The 22,919-nt window shown below is 34.0% G+C and overlaps 1 protein-coding gene across 1 annotated transcript in view; it reads left to right on the top strand.

Moving 5' to 3' along the window:
• The window catches only part of LOC135130827 (receptor-type guanylate cyclase Gyc76C-like), a 95,270-nt gene that overhangs the window by 16,095 nt on the left and 56,256 nt on the right, over nucleotides 1-22,919 (top strand). The window contains exon 2 of the mRNA XM_064058249.1: nucleotides 21,243-21,289. The gene's annotated coding sequence lies outside the window, so the exon portion shown is untranslated. The remainder of the gene's footprint in view (nucleotides 1-21,242; nucleotides 21,290-22,919) is intronic.

Genomic DNA, 22,919 nt, shown 5'->3' with positions numbered 1-22,919 from the left:
CAGGCAAGCCTTCGGTGCTCCGAATAAGCATGTTCGGCACGTAGAGGCCTTTTTTCGACAATCTTGTAATAAGAGATGCTAATGCAGCCATCAATATCGCGACGACGAGAACGGAATTTCGATTCGGCGAGAGTGAGGGTGATTTCGTATTATGTAAGCGAAGAGTCGTCCGTTCGTTCGTTCGTTGCTCCACTTGCAAGAATGCAGCTGTTGGACTGAAAGATAAATGCCTTTCGTGCGGAGCGGAGGACGAACGCTGGTGGAATTTGAGGCGCCGCTGTTGCCATGTTGACGAAATTGGGGGTTTTTGAGTTTTTTTTTTTTGTAGGGCTCAAATTGAAGGATTTTCTCAGATACACGTTTATATACAACTTCCATGCATTTGCCTACACCCAAAATGAAAAGGCATTTGCCCTAGAGTCCGCTCTTTACTGATTATAGGCTTCCGTTGGTTGAAATAACGGTCCTTCTTTTACTGTACGAGGATGTATTGATAAATTCGTGTCCTAACACGGAAAACGTTCTATTTTAAAAACTTCATTCTTTAAGTAACCAATAAAGAAAAATCAAGTGGCGTTAAATCAGGAGATCGTGCGGGGCGTGCAGGTCGCACGCCTCTCCCGATGATCCGGTTAACAAAAAATTGTTGCAAAACATTCTTAACTTGTGCGGACACTTTGTGCTGTTGCTCAATCTTGCTTGAAGTAACCAAATTCTACTTCATCCTTAGTAGTTTAATTCCAGATAATTGGGTATTAAAACGCTAAATTTGTCATTTAATTCTCTATTAAATATTAACTTCGCTGGAATTTCACCTGTTGTAGAATGGGGAGTCGTTCTGTATGCAAATAAATATCCACTAATCAAAGTAGAACACGGAATATTTCTATTTTTATTTAGACAAAGCCTTTTTCAGTGCGTTTTTAAATGATTTGACCTTATATTTTCTGCCAAACCATTGGATGGCGGATGATAAGGTGAACTAAAAACTTGCTTAACATTATTTTTATCACAAAATGTTTTGAATTTTGATGAAGTAAAACTAGTATACTTGTCCAAAAGGTATAAGGTTATATGACCATCATAAAAGTAGTTGACCGCAAATAAATACCCCCTTTGTGTGTTTCCCACTAAGCATACCGGTTGGCAATAAATCGTCTTCTAAACATTTCTTGCTCACATTTAACAGGGTCAGCTTTCAAAGCGAGTGGTTATTTCGGAACCCTCAGCGGCTGCAGGTAGTAAAGAAATAGTGGAGTGGTGGATTTTCATATTTAGTGAAAGCCGCCCCTGAACGAAACCACAACAGCCGGTCGAGCTGCAGTGGACACGTTATTTACGACCCTAAAACCTTTTCTATTGTAAACAACTTAACTTCGACACAATGGGATGATTTTATGATGGCCATATAACCTTATAGCTTTTGGTCCACTATACTATTATTACTCACTACCTTCTTTCGAAACCCAAATCTTGCAAATGCTTCTCGTAATTTATGAATTGTTTCTTGAGAATTCACAACAATGATTTTTTTAAACGTTTCACATTTCGAACAAGATTTATCCAGCAAACTTTTGAGATAGCGTCAAGTGTTTGGAGGGGTATCCAAAAAAATTGATCAATGATTTATCATATCGATATACTTAACGTTTGTCCTACTTCTTGGTGGGTTTTATGGTTAGAAAGAAACCTTGACAAGCGCACAAAATTCGGAACTTATAAAAATTGCAAACATTCAGTCGACGCATGAAATTATAAATTTCAGCTTCCAACTTGTGAATACGACAACAAAAAACATGTCATTACGTAACAATTGTTCACCAATGTCTGGGCCAAGGCCCGCCATTTGTCCATTGCAAAAACCACGTACAAAAACCTAATAATAACCCATTTATTCACCTCCCCGCAAAAATAGCAAATAGACAAAACAACAAAAAACCGATTTCCGTTTCCACGTTTTTCGCAAAATTCAAGGGCGTCAAGAAATCTCGAAACGCAGATTTCTATTTCCAACTCCGCCAAATAAAAATTGAGCCATAAATTAAAAACTTCCCAAACGCCTCTACCTGAAAACACGACCGAATTTTTTCGGCGCGACCCAGCTTTGATTTATTTTATCTGGCAATTATTACACAATTTCCATCGCATTATAATATCTCGACTGTTTATCTCATACAAAGTGCCTAATTATCGACGCAGCATTATCGTATGTGATTTACACAGATTCGATTCATGAATTCGCGACTTATCTGGTTCGAAATCCAGTTTTCGCGGCCGAAATTACGAAACGTGCCCTCTGAGTTATGGATTCGGACATAAACATAAATTGGCATGAATGATATTGCGTACTATCTTATAAAAAAATAACTGTTTACCAGATTTATTTTTAACTCGACGAAGACAATCGCGTGGTCATAAATTACACACAACAACAAAGAGGAAAAGTCGTCCGATAAATGATAACGCCAGCATTCGAAAAATCAAATGACGCACATAATAGACGTACGACCATAAACCGCCGAATGGGGTCATAAATCCATTATTGCCACCATAACGTATAGTTGGCCGGGCAATTAAATTTGACAGACACTCGCGCGACCAGGAGGCTGTGAAGCCAGCGGCGGCGGTGGCGGAAGGGCAAAAGGTTAATTGATCCGTAGGTGCTGTCATATGATATCGTTCAAAATAAAACTATAAACTCAAATATTTTGTTTTTGAAAATTCCATTCTTCGGGTATTCGCATTTTAAAGCTGTTTTGAAATTTTATTTTGTTTTTTAGTGCCGATTCTAACGAAGTTTTTGAAGAAAGTAACTTCGTTAAACATTCAAAACTTATTTTTTTTATCGACTCCTGAATAGTGTGTTTTTAAATATTGACACTTACCTCGATTACTTTAAAATTTCAAATATCTATCATACCTTTGATGTTTTTGAAACTCGGAATTATTTACCTAATTTAGAAAGCTTTCTGTTGTTAATTTTCAACATCTGAGATTATTTTGAAGTTTTAAATTTTTAGTTTTTCCGAACGTTTACTTTTCAAACCATGTTTAGATTGAGATACATTTTATCAGTCAATATTAGAGTTTGTCTTTGAAGTTTCGACGTTTAGATCATTATTTACATTGAACTTGTTTTTCTTTTACGTACATTACAATTATTTTCCCGGAAATTTTCAAATGCTGCTGTGTTTTTTGGGTATATTTTTTTTCTAATTTTTTAAATCTTACACCGGCAGCATAAACACTACAAAAATGTTATTGGAATCAGCACAGTGAAATCTATATGGCAGAATTTTTTCGTAATTTTTTGGCAACTTACTGAAAAGCAAAATTTTTCAATACCCATGACGCATGGAAATTTCGTTAAATTTTGTACAATAATTTTGAAACCTAACTAAAGTGACTTTCTTATAGGTTTCGATTCGGACACTCTTGAAAATTCCTGATTTCGAGATTAGCTACTGCACCACAAGAGTGTCTGGAATTTATTGTTTTTCTAAGAATTTAAGCAATCCCAAGAAGGCCATTTTTACTTCCCGAGCGTAAGCAAAGGAAGTATTGTAATCGAGTCCGTCGGCCGACTCTCTACTTTTACGTTTTCTCGATCTTTCATGACCCCTAGAAGACGAAGAAATAGGTCTTCCATTTCCGTCCGTCTGTTGTCCCGGATTTTATTAGACAGATAATCTCCGAAAGTACTCGACCGATTGTTGTCAAATTTTGTACTTATATTAAGAATATCATGTAGATGGTAAAACGCTAACCAAAATTTGTCTAATCATCCCCACCACTAATGCGATGACGTCACTTCAAAATTGTACATAGTAAATGGGTTTTCAATTGTATAAAATAACATAGTCCTACACATGTAGTTTACAACTCTGAATCGACTTTTCACCCGAAACGTCCAGATTTTTGGAAAAAAAAATCAAAATTATAAAACAACATTTTGAAATTTAATTTTTAATCTGCTAACCAGAATGCTTTGAAATGTTGCAGATGTTTTAAGGCTATAAAGAGCATCATAAATCTTTAGTCAAAAAATATTTGCTTATCCCCTCCAAAAACTTGATGACGTCAGCTCAAAAGTTTGTGGAATAAATCATATCTAAAATGTACAAAATATGATGAGTCTGTACTTGTGATCTATCACTCCATTCATATTTTTTGGATTTGCATATACAGGGTGACTCAAAAAAATTAATGAATGCTAAATATATTTTATTGATTTAATCAGGAACTACAAAACCGAATGCTTCGAAATCTTGAAGATATTTTAAAATTATCATAAGCATGGTAAATTTTTGATCAAAACGTATTTGGTCGTCCCCCCTAAAAAATTTATGATGTCACCACAAAATTTTGCTGAAAAAATCCTATCTAAAATGTACAAAATATGGTGAGTCTCTTCTTGTGATTTATCATTCTATTCAAATTTTTTCGATTTGCATATACAGGGTGACTCAAAAAAATTAATGAATGCGTAAATTTATTTTATTGATTTAATCAGGAACTACAAAACCGAATGCTTTGAAATCTTGCAGATGTTTTAAGGTTATAAAGAGCATAATAAATTTTTAGTCAAAATATATTTGGTTATCTTCTACAAAAAACTGGTGACGTCAACTCAAAAGTTTGCCGAATAAATCGTATCTAAAATGTACAAAATATGATGAGTCTGTACTTGTGATTTATCATTCCATTCATATTTTTGGATTTGCATATGCAGGGTGACTCAAAAAAATTAATGAAGGCGTGAATTTATTTTATCGATTTAATCAGGAATTACAAAACCGAATGCTTTGAAATCTTGGGAATATTTTAAAGTTATTATAAGCATGGTAAACTTTTGTTCAAAATGTATTTGTTCATCCCTCCTAAAAAAATTGATGCCGTCACCCTTAAATTTTGCTGAATAAATCCTATCTAAAATGCAAAAAATATGATGAGTTTGTACTTGTGATTTATCATTCCATTCATATTTTTTAGATTTTCTTAAGAGGTGGTTCAAAAAAATTAATGAAGTCAATTTATTTTATTGATTAAATTAAAGGCAACACTTATTATTAGTATTACACCCCAACCAACCCAATTTGGTAGACACAAAATTTGTTAAAGGAAAAACTCGGTTGAAACATAAGGGTAGCACGCTTATTTACATCGACTTTAACATTACAGACCTGCATTTGTTTTATGCGTTCACTTGGTTCCGCGAATGTGAAATAGACATGTTTATAATCAACCAATTGTGAATTTCACCGTCAAGAATTAAAATAAAACCCAATGTTTTATATAATAAGCGGAAGTCGAAGCAATAAAACCGATGGTCGTTTTGTTTACAGTTTCTCTGTTTGACTCTCACGTATGCTGTTACGCCTGTCATCTTAAATTAAGAATGTTTATACATACACGATTTTCAGTTGCCTCTGATACGTATACGTGAGTAAATTGTTTCGTTATTTTATTGATTATTACAAATCAATATTCAAAACGACCCAATTCATTTTCCCGAAAATTTGAGAATATAATAATTTTATTCTTAGTATTACACTACATCTATCCCAACTGATATACGTGTCCTTGCAAAAATGTTGATGACGTCATCGCAATTTTTTTTTTAAATTCCCACTACAAAAATGTAATGAGAAAAAAAAACACAATAGGCATGCAGTCGTCAAGTTTCCGACAGCGAGGGAAGTACTGTCTAAACTCTTTAGACCAATTTTTTTTTATTTTCGCCACGACATGCACATTCACATCGACATAATATTTAACCAAAGTCAAAAATCATCATCAGTTCGAATTTTCAGCCTGATATCTCTCGCCCATTTCACCTCGGTAGACCATCACCTTATAAATCCAATTTGGCATTTCGATTATCTGAAAAAAGGAGTTAATTAAATTCGCGCCTTTCCGTTCCGATAGGTGAAAAATGAGGCTCCAAGAAGAACAATGAAATTATTTTCCAAATACGATTACTGTAATGTAATTACACGCAATACAAACTCCTGACTGCGTGATGAAGTTGTAATCGGAGATAATTGCATTATGTTGGAGCGCCTGCGTTATAGAGAAAGCAAATGCAACTTGACAATGTTCGACAAAAAAAACACGCCACCCAAATTGCATTAAACTTAATTAGCAACAATATTTATTGCACTGCTTTAGCAAATCTAAAAAAAAAATCGAGAAAATCAAGAAAACAAAACTCAAGTTACGTAAAAAACCGTTCGCGCAACAATTTCGAAAATGTCAGAACGCTTTGGAAAGTCGAACCCGACACCAATCGACGAATATTTCTCGTCAGAAGCAGCAACATAAATAAATTCACAAATAATTAAAAACCTTCGGCTCTTATCTCTGAAATTCCTCTCCGATAACGCCATCCACCAAACAACAACAACTTTTTGTTTCGGTTTAACACTCCAAAGAGCACAAATAATGCAGAAACGACCTTTCCCAAGCCTCGAAGTCACGCAACTTTGGCATTTTAGCGAAGAAAGTGTCCGTCGAAACAATCGCGTAAAACGCTCAAACAGACCAAGATATTGAGCAATTTGCATTTCGTCTGGGTGTTTCTCTGCATTTGCATCATTTTCGCATTAGATTGCGATTGTGGTGGGAATAATTATGATAACTGCTCGGTTCTGCGCTGTATTTATAGTTTTTACAGTTAGTTTGTGGCGACGAAGTTGCGATGACGAACGAGATTTCTGTGTGGATTAAAGGATAAAGGAGGTCGGGTTTGATTAAATGCCCGTATTGAGGGGCAGATCGCGATTTTTTAATAAGGAAAAGTGTGGGTAATAATTCTGGTTTTACGCGCCGACTCGGTTTATAGACGGCAAGGGCATTGACAGGTGGGCTTGGTTACGAGAGATTAAATAAATAAATTCCGAGAAGGAACAAAAAATTAATTAATTATGCTAAAAACGTTGCGAAAATCTTAACAAAATCTCGGGGAACTCTGGATCCCAGAGTTACGTGTGTGAAAGTTGACAAGCATTTTTACTGCATACTGGTTTTGCACTTTTTTAGTTGACAATTAGAGATATATGTAAATATGTACTCTGACTAATAGTTTTCGTAGACTACGGACGGACTTGCACTAAAACTAGTCTAAAACACTTTTTTTCCAGTTTACAAAACGTGGTATCTGTAATGGCCAGCGTACCTCAAATTAGGGCATCAAATGCCAATATCTTAATAATCTCAGTTTCAAGTTCACTCTATGGAATCCGACAGTCGATTTGTGGTCTCTTACCAATGGAAAACGTGAAATGTATGTGAGAAAATGTTACACTATAACATTTATCAACAGTTTAGAAACTACACAGGCGTGAAAAATACACTCACTCAAAAAATTTGTTATTAAAATTATTATAAAACCATACAATTATAATAAATTATTGTTCTTTTTGTTTAAAATAAATGAACCGTTTAATTGTGATTAATTCGTGGTTTGTACATATTCGTGTCACTCTAGAGAATGGAAGAATAAAAAAACAGTCTATGATAATTTCATTGTAACGAAATTACAACAAAAGAAAACATGTAACTTTTAGTTTCTTGATATAACAATCGCAGTTTCTAAATAACAGTTCTGGCTACGGTAATTTTGCAATAAACAATAGGAACACGGTAAAATCAAGGATGTGTGAAAAATGTGAGGAATAAGTAAGAATAAGGACACAATCAAACACAATAACGTATTTTAAGCAGTTGAAAATAGAGCAGCAATTGCAATATTATAGTGGGCTATTCTGGGAAAATCGTAGGAGCTATCGAAGAAAAATCGAAAAATCAAAAATCGCAAAATCGGAAGATTCAGCAATCGAAACAAAAAAATCGAAAAATCAATATCCAGAAATTGAAAAATTCACAAACTTGAAATGCTGAAAAATTGAGAAATTGCAACCTGGAAAACGGAGAAATATCGAAGGACTGAAAAATTGAAGACTAACCGAAAAGTTGAATAATTTGAAAAATCGAGAAGCCAAAAGTTTGAAAAAATCATAAATCGAGAAAAATCCAACATTTAAAAAATCAAAAAACTGAAAAATCAAAATTTTAAAAATGGAAAACCACAACATCTGAAAAACGAAGCGTCGAAAAATCGAAACATCAAAAAACTGAAAAATCCACCGTTAAAGAATTCGAAAAATTTGCGAAATAGAAAAATTGAAGAAATGAAAAATCGAGAAATCGAAAAATTTGAAGTTTTAAAAATTGAATAATCAAAAACCCGAAAAATGGAAGAATTGAAAAACTGAAGAATGGAAAAATCGAGAAATTGAAACAATGGAAAATCTAAAACTGAAGAATCAAAATACATCAAAAAATGTAAAATAAAAAAATAAAAATATCGAAAAATTGAGAAATCTAAAACTTGGAAAATAGAGAAATGTAAAATTAAAAAAATCGAAACATTGAAATATCATAAAAAATAATTAAAACTTTAAAATTTGAAAGATAAAGAAGTATTGAAAAATTAAGAAAATTGAGAAATCGAAAAATCTTTAAAAAATTGAAAAATTGAATCGGAAAACTGAAAAATCAGAATTTTTAAAAATGGGAAAACCATAACATCTACAACCGAGACGCCGAAAACTGGATATATTAAAAAACTGAAAAATCTACGGTTAAGAATATAGAAAAATTGAAGAAATGAAAAATCGAAAAACCGAAAAATTTGAATTTTAAAAATTCAATAATCTGCATTCTGAAAAATGGAAAAATTGAAGGATTGAAAAACTGAAGAATGAAAAAATAGAGAACTCGAAATTTTGAAAAATCGATAACTGAAGAATCGAAATCCGAAACATCAAAAAATTTAAAATTAAAAAAAATCTAAATTTTAAGAATTCGAAAAATTGAAAAATATAAACATTGAATAAATAAAAAATCTGAAATTTTAAAAAACAAAAAATTGAAAAATCGAAAATCAAAAAAATCGAAAAATTGAACAAATGAAAAGCTGAAAAATCAAAACATTGAGAAGTCGAGAAATTGAGAAATACGTAACTCAAAAAGTCGAAAAGTTGTAACATCGAAAATTTGGAAACGTCAAAAACTGAAAAATCTCAAAAATTTAAATATCGGAAAATTGAAAAATCGTAAAACTGAAACATTATGAAAACTGAGAAATCTAAAAATAAAAATATTGATAAATCGAAAATTTGAAGAATCGAAAAGTTAAACAATTGGAAAATTTTTAAAATCTCAAGGTTGAAATATCGAAAAATTGAAAAACTGAAAATCGAGAAATTGAAAAAACACTGAAAAATTCCAGAACTGACTGATAAAGTTGCTGGAGTGTTATTTACGTAGGTCGTTTTTACTTTGCCTATAGAAGTTATTAGGAAACAAAAATCGCAAAAAAAAATATAATTTTTCAAAGAAGTTTTATACCAGATAATTTTATCCTCGCCACTTTGTATATTTATCTCGATTCGAATAATTATTGTATGTTGATATCAGTAAAGACAAAGCATATTTCTATTTGAATAATATAAACCAGCAGTTCAAATACTGTTATGGCTTTGGGTTAGTTTTAGCCGAGGGGTTGTTAACCTGGGCAGCGCACGTTACTGTTTAGCGCACTCTGAAACCGATAGAATAAATAATACCGATCAATTCCACTGAATAATTTATGTTTTCTCGTAATGATACCTCAAGTCGCAGTCTCAGTTCTTTATCGAAAAAATTAATTTCTCTAATATAATTCCATTTCAATGAAACAAACATGTGGTTCCATTCATCACCGCGTCGTTTCAACACTCAGCTCTATTAATAATTCCACTGATACCACTATCACCGAATTCTTCCACCACACCACCAAAAAAATACAATCATCCGTAACATTCTCTCCGTCTCGAATCATTACAATTTTTTCGAAAACGTACTCCGATAACCCTCAAAACCGTGCGATAACTGAAATTATCGTTCCTCGAGAACGTATCCACTTTGGGTGGCCGCTCATTTCTCATTTTTCTTCGCGTTGGCCTCTTCGTGGAATCTCTTATCGACTTCCGGTGCGAAGAAGTGAACAGCTTTATCTTTCTCAGTGTTTTGTTGCCCTTGGAGGTGCTCGATTCCGACTCCTGCGAGCGGTATCTGAGGGCGATAAGGGCGGTGTACGAGGGTAATTGTGAAAGTAAGTCCTGATAAGGTCTATCTTTACATTGTATTCCATGTTTAGCATAAGAATGTGTTTGTCAAAAAATCGTATGGAAAAGATCATTATTTTATCTCTTCGATGTTAGTTTTATTGTTGTTAATGCTGCTGAGGAATAAAAGTTATTATTTGTTTAAAAAAATCAATTTCTGACTATCTCAAGTTTAGTATTGATAAAAAATTACATTTCGGATTTACGGCCACAGCTATGTTCTTCGTTCGTAAAAGAGACAACGAACCGCCCGATGAACTTAATCGTGTTCTTGGCGACTTTTGCGCTACCCCGTACCAGGATGTACATGCGGCGCATTTTGTTGACCTCTTTCGTCTGCGTCGTGAGGCGTGAATGAACTGTACTTGCTCGTACGCTATCGGGCGTTATGAATGGAAGTGGCTTGACCTAGCTGGAGCGTGGCGATTAGACCGAGTGTTTACGGACGTCAAGGAGTGTTTGTTTACGGATTTTTTACTCGAAACTTGACAGCGGGGAATTCCTGATTTTAAAAGCGCGCTTTTGTTGCGTGCTGGGACGTGGGACTCGAGTTGCGATAAGTACATGTTCGATGACTCATTTGAGAGAAATTCTTTAAAGTACGGTTAAAATGTTCTCGTTGCTGACGTCAGAAGTGGCCTTTTGAAGCACTCGCGGCGGAATTGTTTGTAACGAAATCCAGCGATTTCTTGTCAAACGCATATTTTCGTAAATGGTTTATTAAGTGGGTTTGGTTACTGAAAATCGCTTCAACTTGCTTGAACAAAATGAGCGTGTGGTTAGAAAATCGCGTCGAAAATTCAAGCTTGTACAACCAAGTTTTACAGTTTGTGCCGTTGATTTAGCAAGGCATTTTTTTGATCTGCTGTATAGGTAGGTGTTAGCACAGAGAAAATATTATGTATTTTGAAAGAGTGTTGGGATACCAAGCGTTTTACTTCCCGATCGTAAACTAATAAGGAAAGATTGTAATTGAGCCAATCGGGCAACTGGTTGCTTTGATATTTTCTCGACGTTTCATAACCCTAGAGTACGAAATCTGTCGATCTGGCTGTCCGTGCGTCCGTCAATCGGTCCGTCCGTCGTCTATGTTTTTATTAAACAGATAATATCCGAAATTACAATTTTATTAATTTAATTAAAAATGTTGTCTGTATGTTAGGAATATCATGCCGATGATTAGCGTAACTAAAATTTGTCTGATCTGTCCCACCAACAATGGAATGGCGTCATCTCCAAATCTTAAACAGTATGTGTTATTTAAATTTTATAAATGACACACTCCTCCACTTGTGATTTTTTTCCTAGGCGTTAAAATTTCGGAAAAAATAAAAACTGTAACAATTTTTCGACTTATTCATTTTTTAACTGTCGATTTTTCAATTTTTTGATCTCTTGGTGTTTCGATTTCTCGAGTTTTAGAATTTCGGTCCTTCGATGTTGTTATTTTTCTATTTTTCTAATTCTTAAATTTTAGATTTTTAATTTTTTTGATATTGCAATTTTTCTTTTGATTTTTAGGCTTATATAATTATAGATATAGTTGTAATTGTTATTGAAACGTTGCAGTGAATTTTATTTTTCAATTTTAGTCTCCCGCTTTAAAAATATTTAAAAATTTAGCACTATATATTAAGTCATTTATAGCGTGTAACGTGGGTTTTGATGGTGTCACTGTTCGGAACAATGGGAATTTTATTCATTTTTACAGATAAAGTAGACAAAGCACCTACGTTTATATAAGTTATAGCATTTTTCTTTATAAAAACATTAGAAATAGTTTGAAAAAATGCGAATGATCTAATACGACTCGTAAACATTTCCGACATCTCAGTTTTTGTTTGAAATATGTGTCCAGCGTGAATATTTTCGACACTCATTTCTATATATTTATTGTGTTAAACATAATTTCATGTTCAATATGGTGTCAGTATGGAACACTAATAAGGTACGAGACAAAAAATTATCACGGTGCGATTTTTTAAGAATTTTTTATTATCTAGACCTTTGACTAAACAATACACCCAGTAGAAGTTAATTTAGTATACAAAAATGCTTTTTTCAGTGATATTTTTGCATCAAATAATTTCTGATCTGTGAAAACTCAATTGTGTCAAGAAATTTTGAGACAAAAAATTATCACGCATCACTTTTTGTATAAAAATCAATTAGAAAAACGTAGTATGCGTAATTGTTGTTTATTTGTATGATATGCACGATATGGAATTGTTTGTTAGAACTGATAAAGTGTCGAAATATAATTGGCTGAGCTACAATAACTGTCTTTCGCCATGGGCAAAGAAAACGATTTAACAGAACGTGAAAAAGGACAGATTTAGGCATACTATGACCAAGGTTTGACTTTTGCGGAAATATGATGAAAGATTGGAAGAGATCGGACCACAATCTCCAAGTTTGTAAGAAAGAAATACAGTGAAAATGGACGACAAAATTGTGGAAGAAAAGAAAAACTCATTGCACGTGCCAAAAGATCCATTGTGACTCCGGGTATAAAGGATAACATGTCGTCTCAAATGATAAAGACGACCCTAGGACTTCCTGTTCACAAAAGAACAGTTTTGCGATTACTGGCTAATGACAAAAATGTTAAATACGCCATATATAAGAAACAACAAATGTTAACAAAAGAACATATTCAAAAACGTCGTGAATGGGCCAGAGAAATGCAAATGAAAATTGAAGAATGGTTCCAGATAGTTTTTTCAGATGAAAAGAAAGTTAATCTTGATGGTCCTGATGGTTTTAGATATTATTGGCACGATTTACGAAAAGGACCAAAGTATTTGTCAAAACGAGTTCAAGGAGGTGGCAATGTTATGGTCTGGGGTGCCTTTAGTACCTTAGGAAATAATAACTTAGCATTAATCAAATCGAATGGACTCTCTGAATTACCAAGATGTGTTGGAAATGCACCTCAAACCACCTTTGAACGTATTTCAAGACAGCAAAGTGATTTTTCAGCAAAATAATGCGTCGATTCATGTGTCTAATTCATCGAAAACGTGGTTTCAACGACAAAATATAGCTTTGCTATAATAGCCTGCGAAAAGCCTACATCTCAACCCTATTGAGAATGTATGGAGTTCTCTTGTACGAGAGGTTTATAAAGATGGGAAGCAGTACACAACAGTTAATGAATCGAAAGATGGTATCTTGGGGGCTTGGGAGAATTTGGACGTCAATTACTTCATCCATTTGGTCAATTCTATGAAGCAACGCGTCTACAATCTCATAGAAGCAGGTGGAAAATACATTGGGTATTAAATTAGTTTTCATTTAGTTAGTTAGTTATTTCCCTTTCAAGCGTGATAATAATTTGTCACAATAAGTCTGTTAACAAAATTACATATTTTCAATAAATTTCGTTCAGTTTAGTGTTTTCTGTGAAATTGTTTTATTAAATTAATTAAAAATGGAATTGCTCAATCAACCAGGTATCTTCACTTTCTTTTAATACATTTGGGCAAAAATTCTGCACCGTGATAATTTTTTGTCTCGTACCTTATTTCTTGCATTTTGTTTTTGCTTTATCGGAATGGGTTGAATTGGAATCTCCAGTATCGACAGTAAAATCTAAATTTAGAAATCAAATAACATCCAATCATCTGGTTCCACTGACAACATTTATCAAGTCTATGTGAATTTATATTGATTTTTTATTATGTTTTGCATGCTTTAGAGCTTTGTTTATCGAGTTCGACGAAAAATACGCTACTCAAGTTGGATGTCAACAACGTCAAAAGCAACAACGAAAATTTGGGTTGACAAAAAACAGTTTTATGATGCAAATGCTCGATTTATGAAGCTAAATTCACAAAATTATATAATTCGCCTCGTCACAGTCAAATTAAGCGTTCGAAAGTCGCTAGATAATTGGAAACATAAAGGTTATGATAAAATTTTAGCTACATGGCAGTACTGTATTATTAATAAAGCCCACAGGTTTCACGTAATTAATATTTAATTTATGAATTTCCGGTTCGTTTCACTTGCTTTTTATGCACGCTGTTCAGACATTAAATCCAACCGGGCAACTACTGAAAAATTAATTAATTACTGTATTGCTTTCACAAAAGGTCGACACTTCATAGAAAAAATATTAACCGCAACTAATTACGTAATGCTTAAAATAACAATTTCGTTTTTGTTAAAAATATGAAGTTAATCCTCGCGGAAAACCCAATCCCCAACTACAAAGCCAACTTTTCCCTTGATAATTTTTAAACGCGCTTTAATTCCTCCCTTGTCCATCGCCGTGAGAACCGCGTCTTGAAAAACCCTCTTCAAACATAATTCGGGCTCGAAATTCACCCTCAGGTGAACCAAATTTTTACCTGCACGCACTAAAAAATCTGTTGTTAGCGCGATCCCACGGGATCCGAAAATTACTCGAGATTATAATGTCGGAATTGATCCTTTCGTCAAGGAGTCTCGTACTTGTTGCTGGTGATTAATTGGCCTCGGGTGCGAGGGACCGAGGGGTCGAGGTGAGGGGTTGACGCCCACCGACGCGTTTTTCGAGTGTGCAGTCGTAAACAGGAAGCAAGAGGCGGAATAAGGACGCTGGGTACGGAGGAAACAAATTGATGCAATGAAAATTGAAAATGATATATTGGTTGGGAAGTGTATTGTGCGCGATAAGGAGCGGAAGCGGGTTATTTAACACGTGGGCAATGGTGGGTTATCGTGTTCGCGATTATATGACGCGAAAACCGACGCGAAAGGACACAGGACACGAGGGATGTTGGGAAAACGGAGCTCTGCTTAGGCTTTTACGAGCGATAGTTGCGGAAAAAGGATAATTTCGCGAATGAACGTTCAGCAAGCGCTCAATAACTCAGATCATGTTAATAACTCGAAGGCAGCAGGTTCGATCCTCTCATGGGTCACTTTTTTTTGTTACGGAACGAGAGAAGTCTGATAACATGAGATAATTTTTTTTTGTTATTCCCCTCTCGCCCATTCTTTTCTCTTCAATTTTCCGTTTTTTTTTTCCTCTTGTTTCTTCACACCCACAACTTTTTTCTGTGTTTTATGTTATTTCTATATTACTTCCTTCTTTTATTTAATGCGTTGTCTTTTCTCGTTCTTATTTCTTTCTAATCTGTCTTTCTTTTCCATGTGACAACTTTCTACATTTTTTTCAGCATTTTGCCCTCTTTGTTGTACTTCTTGTTTATATTTTGCTTCTCTTGATATTCATATTCGTTTTTTCTTTTTTCTTGTATTCTTTTTTAAATTCATGTTTTATGATCTCTAGAGTACGAAAAAGTAGTCTCCCGTTTCCGTCTGTCAGTCTGTCTGTTTGTCCGTCTGTCTGGCGTCTGTATCAATTTTTATTGGAACCGTAATCTTCGAAACTACTGGACCGATTGTCGCCAAAATTTGGCTAATCATCCCCACCAACAATTTGATGACGTCATTTCAAAGAATTTTATTTTGAAATTATTTAAATGTTATACACCAATGTAAGACTTCCATACTTGTGGTGTACGAATCCGCTTTGAGTTTTTTTCTAAACGTCCACTTTTTTGCAAATAAAATTAACACTTTTATCACTAACTCAGGATATAATTTTATTGCTATGCTTTGAGAAGACAAACCGATTCAAATCAAACTAATTTCTCCGTGACATTCTTTCGATCTATTAACAGAAACACTTGAGTTAAGCTTGTTGCTAGTGCTGAGAGGACATTTTATCCCGATGGCTATCTGCTTTAAATATATTTACAAATTTTTTAAACGGATTTTTGGATTATTCAAATTTGCAATTTCACGATTTTCCAACTATTTGATTAATCGAACTTTCAATTGTCTGATGCGATTTTTCAGTTTCTAATAAGTTTGGGATATTTTAGTTTCTAGATTGTTCGATTTTTTTTTATCTCTCGATTTTTTGACTTTTCGAAAGATTGAATAAAAATCGAAAATTTGAAAAACAGAAATATCTAAACAAAAAAGAACCGAGAAATCGATAAATAGAAAAACTGAAAAATTGAAAGATCGAATAGTCGAAAAATTAAGAAATCCAAAAGTTGAAAAATCGAAGAACTGGAATATCGAAAAATTGAAAAATCGAGAAAAAATTGAAACTATAAATATATAATTGAAAAATGGACAAATAAAAAAAGAAAAAATGGAGGTTGTGAAATACAAAAATCGAAAAATCTAAAAGTCGACCTTGTTTTCATACGTCATATTTTCTACAGACCTAGTTGCCGCGATGTCTCACTATATTTTGATCTTGGCTTGTTTCTCCTTATTTTCTCGCTCAACTCCTCTTTTTCACTTCCACCTTTCTTTCTCTATTGCTTTTATATCTCTCCTTTCTTTTTCTTTTATTTCGTACCTTCTTCTCTTGTCACCTTCTACAAGACGACGGCTATTGACCATTTCTGGATACTTTTTATAAAAATTGAAGACATTCGTTAGAAAGACAACAGAATCAGCAACAATATATGTTTTTTTATCGCTTTTAATTGCAGTGTGTCGGTGTCGCATTTGTTACAACCGTTATTTATTCACACACTCGGCAATTACCTCTCGATAATAACGACGTTAACACCTTACATATTGCAGAACGAAAGTTCTAATTGCCCAGATAACAATTTCCAACACGAAGTTTCGGTGCATGCAATTACCGAACAAAATTCTTCACATAACCCTCTTTTAATTTTTTCCTCCTCCTTGTACCCCCTAGATCACCGTCACGCGATTCAGATCGTTTCAATTATCGTGTTTAAAACCGATTGTCTACCGAGATATGGCAATCATACACTAATGAGCCTTTTTGGAGCCCCAATTATGATAATTTTCGGCCAAAGAAACACTGTAAACATCCGGCTTATTACACACCGAATTAACAAGAATCGTAAAGCCAGTGGCGTAGCGCGAATATCGCCCTTGGAAACCCGCTTTCACGCACTCCTAAAAGAAAAAAAACAGGCGAAGGCGACGCCGATTAAAAATAATCTCAAAGGTGAACAACACAGTAATTGCTTGAATTATCGCAATTCATTGATTTATTAAAACCCAAAACAAATACGCGCATAAATCACTGGTAAATAATCGGTGCGGCGTATTTTTTTCTAAAAATACGCGCTTGACAAATCGAAGACAACACTTGTGGCTTCTCTTATGGTAATTTATCAATTTGGAGTAATGTCAAGGCCGTTTGTGTGATACACACCCCGGCGATAAAGAATTCGGTTTATTTTAGGACGGCATGAATTATTCATTTATAATCCTACATTGGACTCATCAGCAGCGATCTTCTTAAATACGACGAATTTTCGACGTGCCGTTAATTTGTTTTAATTTTAATTAAGTTCATTCAAGGTTTTCGGGATTAATTAAGACGGAGTTGGTTTTATTTACGTTTTTTTTTATAATTAATCGAATTAGAGGTAATTTGTAGGCAACGTGGAAGGCATACAAGTCTGTAATAAAGTGGTCGCTAATAGAAAGTAAATTACAGCTTGTTGTGGATTTATTTTAATCGTCGATAAGTGTAAACAAAATTTAATAAAGGCAATTGATGGTTGTTGAGCTCATTTGCCGCTCTACATGGGTAAAGAGATAAAGCGAGTCGGTATGCCAAGAATTTGATTTTAGTAATTAATATTCATTAAATGAAACTGAGTCGAATTGGTTAAATGTAAATATATAATTTACAGAGGCGCAGTCGTTCACTAATCAAGTAATCAATCATTAGACGTAGTTTGAAAACCGATCATTTGTAATTCTTCCGAGAAAATAACACAAACTAATTTTTCTAAGAAATTGTGTATAGGTTATGGAAAAAAAATATCGAAAAAAAGTTTACACAAACATCGTTTGAGTGATTACAGAACATCTTTGTTTTGGTTTCATGACCTCTAGCACACGAAAAATAGGTCCCCCGTTTCCGTCTGTCAAATTTTTTTGTATGTATGTTAGGAATATTGTGTAGATGGTAAAATATGTAATAACCAAAATTTGTTTAATCATCCCCATCAACAATAGTATGATGTCATCCTCAAATTTTACAACAGTAAATGTTATTTCAATTTTGTAAAATAATTTTTTATGAATTCGTATTGAATTTTTATCGTAGACAGCGAGATTTTTGGAAAAAATCATAATTGTGCAATTTTTCTTCTCCTTCAAATTTCTTGATTAAACGATTTTTCGACTTCTCGACTTTTCAACTTTTAGAATTTTCCATATTTTGCATTTCCAATTTCTCGATTTCCCGATTTGTCGATTGTCAGGTTTTCAATTCTTCAATTTTTCAGGTTTTTGGTTTTTCAGTTTCCCGATTTTCAATTTTTCGATTTTTCTGTTTTGACTTCTGGAATTATTTGTTTTTCGATTTCTGTATTTTCCGATCATTCAGTTTATACTTTTCGATTTTTTTGTTTTTCAATTTTTGGCGTTTCCAAATTTTTGATTTTTCGATTATTCCATTAATCGATTTTTCGATTTCTCATCTTTTCGTGTTTTGGATTTTTCGATATTTTGATTTTTCCATTTCTTGGTTTCCCGACTTTTCGATGTTTCGTTTTATCAACTTTCCGATTACCCGATGTTTCGATTTTCAGATTTTCAGTTCTTCAATCTTTCGATTTTTCAGGTTTTCGATTTTTCAATTCTTAAATTTCTCAAATTTTACCAATTTTCGATTCCTCGACTTTTTTATTTTTCGATTTCTCTATTGTTCGACTTCTCGATTTTTCTGCTTGTACATTTTTTGATGCCCATTTGGATCTTCCCCATTCTAGAATTCTGGATATTCGATGTTTCCGTATCTCGGCTCTGAATGTCTCCATTTTTCGATTTACAGGTTTTCTATTCTTCAATTTTTCGGTTTTCTTCGATTTTCAATTTTTCGCTTTAAAAAATTTAGATTTTCGATTTTTTCTGTTTGTCGATTTTTTAAATTTTTGATTTTCGATCCCTTGATTTCTCGTTTTTTTTTTTATTTTATATTTTTACTTCCCGAGCGTAAGCAAAGGAAGTATTGTAATCGAGTCCATCGACCGACTCTCGACTTTTACGTTTTCTCGATCTTTCATGACCCCTAGAAGACGAAGAAATAGATCTGCCATTTCCGTCTGTCTGTCCGTCTGTTCGTCTGTCCGTCTGTCTGCCGTCCCGGATTTTTATTAGACAGATAATCTCTGAAAGTACTGGACCGATTGTTGTGAAATTTTTCAGTTTCTCGTTTTGTTAAATTTTCGATTTATGGATGAGTCAGTTTTTCGATGTTTGAGTTTTAGCTTTTTCGTTTTTCGATTCTTCAATTTTTTAATATTTGAATTTTTCGATTGTTGAATTTTTCATTTTTTAAATTTAACATACATCTTTCGATTTTTCAATTTATCGGTTTTAAAATTTTTGGATTTTTCAGTTTTTCAAATTTTCGATTTATTGAGATTTCGATTTTTCCAATATTTCATTTTTCGGCATCTCAGTTTTTCAATGCTAAAAATTTATTTTAGAGTTTTCGGTTTGTCGATTTTTCGATTTTTAAAATTTTAGTTTTTGAATTTTTTTATGTTTCTGTTGCTCCATCTTTTGTTTTTTTCTTTTGATGTTTCAGTTTTCCTATTTTTCAACTTTTAGATTTTTCGTTTTCTCTCCAATTTTGGCAATTTTTCCATTTCTGGATGTTTCACTTTGGACATTTTAATTTTTCGATTTGTTCAATTTTTGATTTTTAAATTTTTTAATGGCTCGATTGCTCGTATTTGACTTTCCAATGTATCGATGTTCCCATTTTTCAAGTTTTCGATTCTTGGAAAAGCAATTTTTCCCTTTTGTTGTCTGCTTTAAATTATACATATATTTCGTATGGTCCGCGGGAGTGTTATTTACGTCATTGGCTTTTACTTTATAGTTATAGAGGTTCTGTGGAAATAACCTCAGACCATTTTTTTTTTTGTATATTTATTTAACAAAACTTTAACACCTGTCAAAACTTGCTTTAAAATTGAACCTAAAAATTGATTGATCAACACGTATTAATTAATAATCCGTTCTAGAATAATATGCAAATTAATAATAAATTAATCCTTACACTCTCCTTGAATCTTAACTGTTAAAAGTTTAGCTTGGTTAAAGGCGATCGCAGTACATATTCTGATGCGATAAAAGCGAGAAAAAGTGCCGCAATCTAGAAAAAAATACTTTTTGTTTTATTTATACTTTTGATTACAACAAACGAAGAGCCAGCAAAGCGAAAGTAAACACCGAGCTCAAAACAACTTTTCATAATCACAAAACCCATTACCCAGACTTTCATATACGGTTGCGATTGAAAAAAAAAAAAAACAAGAACACCGTAATCTCGAAAAACGAGATTTTATTGCTTCTTTCTTACTTTATTCACGTAATGGCCCGACAGAATTTTGGCGGCGAATCCGACGCACCGCCAAAAAAACCGGCGGCGGCCGCGGATCGAACCGTTTGTCGGCGGCGGCAACTCGCACTCCTGACATCTTGACCTTCCAGAAGACGCCTCTCCCTCTCGTCGAAACGATTATCAATCCCAGACGCATTTGAATACATTAATAAATCATCAAAGCCTCTACCGATTCATAATTTCGTCTCCACCTTCGCGAACGTTCCAAAGTTCACAGTACGCGAAAAGGTCTCACACTTTCAAAATTCATAAAAAAACAAGAATCAAAGTCCGAGACTAATAAATTATAAACTTGACCTCGAATTCCGCTGCACAAAGTTCAGGTACGGTGCAGGGACTGGTGTGTGTAGTGAAAAGGTCTTTGGAGGAAAAACGCCCGCCCACCGACCGCTACAATACGCAATTTTCGTCCGAAAATTACGCGTTTGTTTTCACCTCACGCCCGAAACGTCCATAATTATTTTAATTAGCGTATCTTTGAACTTTTGTTTTCCGAAAACGGGATCAACGGCCGTCGAGGCCGCAAAATGTGGTACATTTTGGAGCGGCCTTGGCGCTTAACCATGATTTATACGCGATTTTATGAGGATATGCCGATTAAAGTTGCATTTACACCGAAGTCACGTAACGTTATTTTGTTGCAGATACGCCTCCGTTCAAGGAAGTGTGGGACAAGGATGACCATACGGCTGTGAGTATGCTTTGTGTAGAGGAGAGTGTTAAAGATCCTCCTCAATTTACGATAAATGACGCTTGCCGGCTGGAAGTTTACGTAAATTCCAAAGTCGTATTCAGAAAAACAATTTAATAATTAGTTTTAAGCCTTAATGTTCTAAAATCAAATTATGTTTCACCTTCGTACCCCGAGCGAGTTGAACAGCTGACAAACCAGCTAAATTCAATGATAAAATAATTCCGTAATGTACTCCGCACCGATATTCAAAGGCAAACAATTAGTTGTTGTTTTATCACTAAACCCACACTAACAAATATTAATTTGCTACCCTGCGGGAGATGTATTATCTATTTTAAGCTTCAGTTGACTAAAATAATTCTATAACATTTAATGATATTACTTTTTTTTTTCATATCTTGCGACGAGAAAGATTAATAGCAAACAAACCGACGGGTAAACGCTAAGGTAAAATTAATTTCATGGTGTTGAAAGTCAACTACATATCGGCATATAAACACAAGAAACGAATTAATTTTCTGCTACCGTATGACCCAAGGGTCCAGTCAAATTAATTATAGAATAGATGAGATACAGCTCTGTACTGCGTTTGACGACTGCCAAGCTGCTTCGATTTAAGGTGCGTGGACCCCTTTTGTTTGAAATAAAAACGCTTTGTCTCTCTAGTTATTTTTGAAATATTTTTTTTGCGGCAACCGATTCTGGATGAACACGCCGATTCTACAATTTAAATTCAATTGGTGGTGTACATAACCTCAATTTTACTTCTCGAGCGTAAGCTGAGGAAGTATAGTCGGGCGACTTGCCAACTTTATGACCCCTAGAGTACGAAAAAAATGGCTCCCGTTTCCGTCTGTGTGTCCAAGGTCTGTCCTAATCATCCCCACCTTTCATGGCGTCCTCTCCAAAATTTACAATGGTGGGGTATACATTAGGGTTGAATTTTCCTCTAGACGTTCAGATTTTTGGAAACAGAAATCAAAATTGTTCAATAACATTTTGCAATTTACCTTTGAAACTGCAATTTGTCAATTTATCAATTTTTGGCGTTTCTAATTTCGATTTTTCAATTTTTTGATTAATCGATTTTTCTATTTTTCGATTTTTCGATGCTTCGACTTTTCGATTTTTCAGTTTTTTGAATTTTCTATTTCTCGATTTCCCGAATTTTCGATGTTTCAATTTCTTGACTTTCCGATTTCCCGATTTTTCATTTTTTCAATCTAATTTTTCGATTTTTTAAGTTTTCAGGTTTTTATTTTCTCAATTTTTGGGTTTTTTAAATTTTCGATATTTCGATTTTTCCACTTTTTGAATTTTCAACTTTTCGATTTCTCGATTTTTCAGTTTTTCGATTATTCAAATTTCGAAGTTTCAGTTTTGGTATTTTTTTGCGATTTCTCGTTTTCTACTTTTTCGATTTTTGTCGAAGTTTTCAATTTTTACTTCCCGAGCGTAAGCAAAGGAAGTATTGTAATCGAGTCCGTCGGCCGACTCTCTACTTTTACGTTTTCTCGATCTTTCATGACCCCTAGAAGACGAAGAAATAGGTCTCCCATTTCCGTCTGTCTGTCCGTCTGTCCGTCTGTCCGTCTGTCCGTCCGTCTGTCCGTCTGTCCGTCTGTCC

Source organism: Zophobas morio, unplaced genomic scaffold (assembly GCF_036711695.1).
Source record: "Zophobas morio isolate AGI-343-1 ecotype UQ-CSIRO unplaced genomic scaffold, CSIRO_AGI_Zmor_V1 ptg000018l, whole genome shotgun sequence".
NCBI classification, from domain to species: Eukaryota; Metazoa; Arthropoda; class Insecta; order Coleoptera; family Tenebrionidae; genus Zophobas; species Zophobas morio.
The sequence above is the reverse complement of the archived record's forward strand: the minus strand, read 5'-3'. Positions and strand labels throughout refer to the sequence as shown.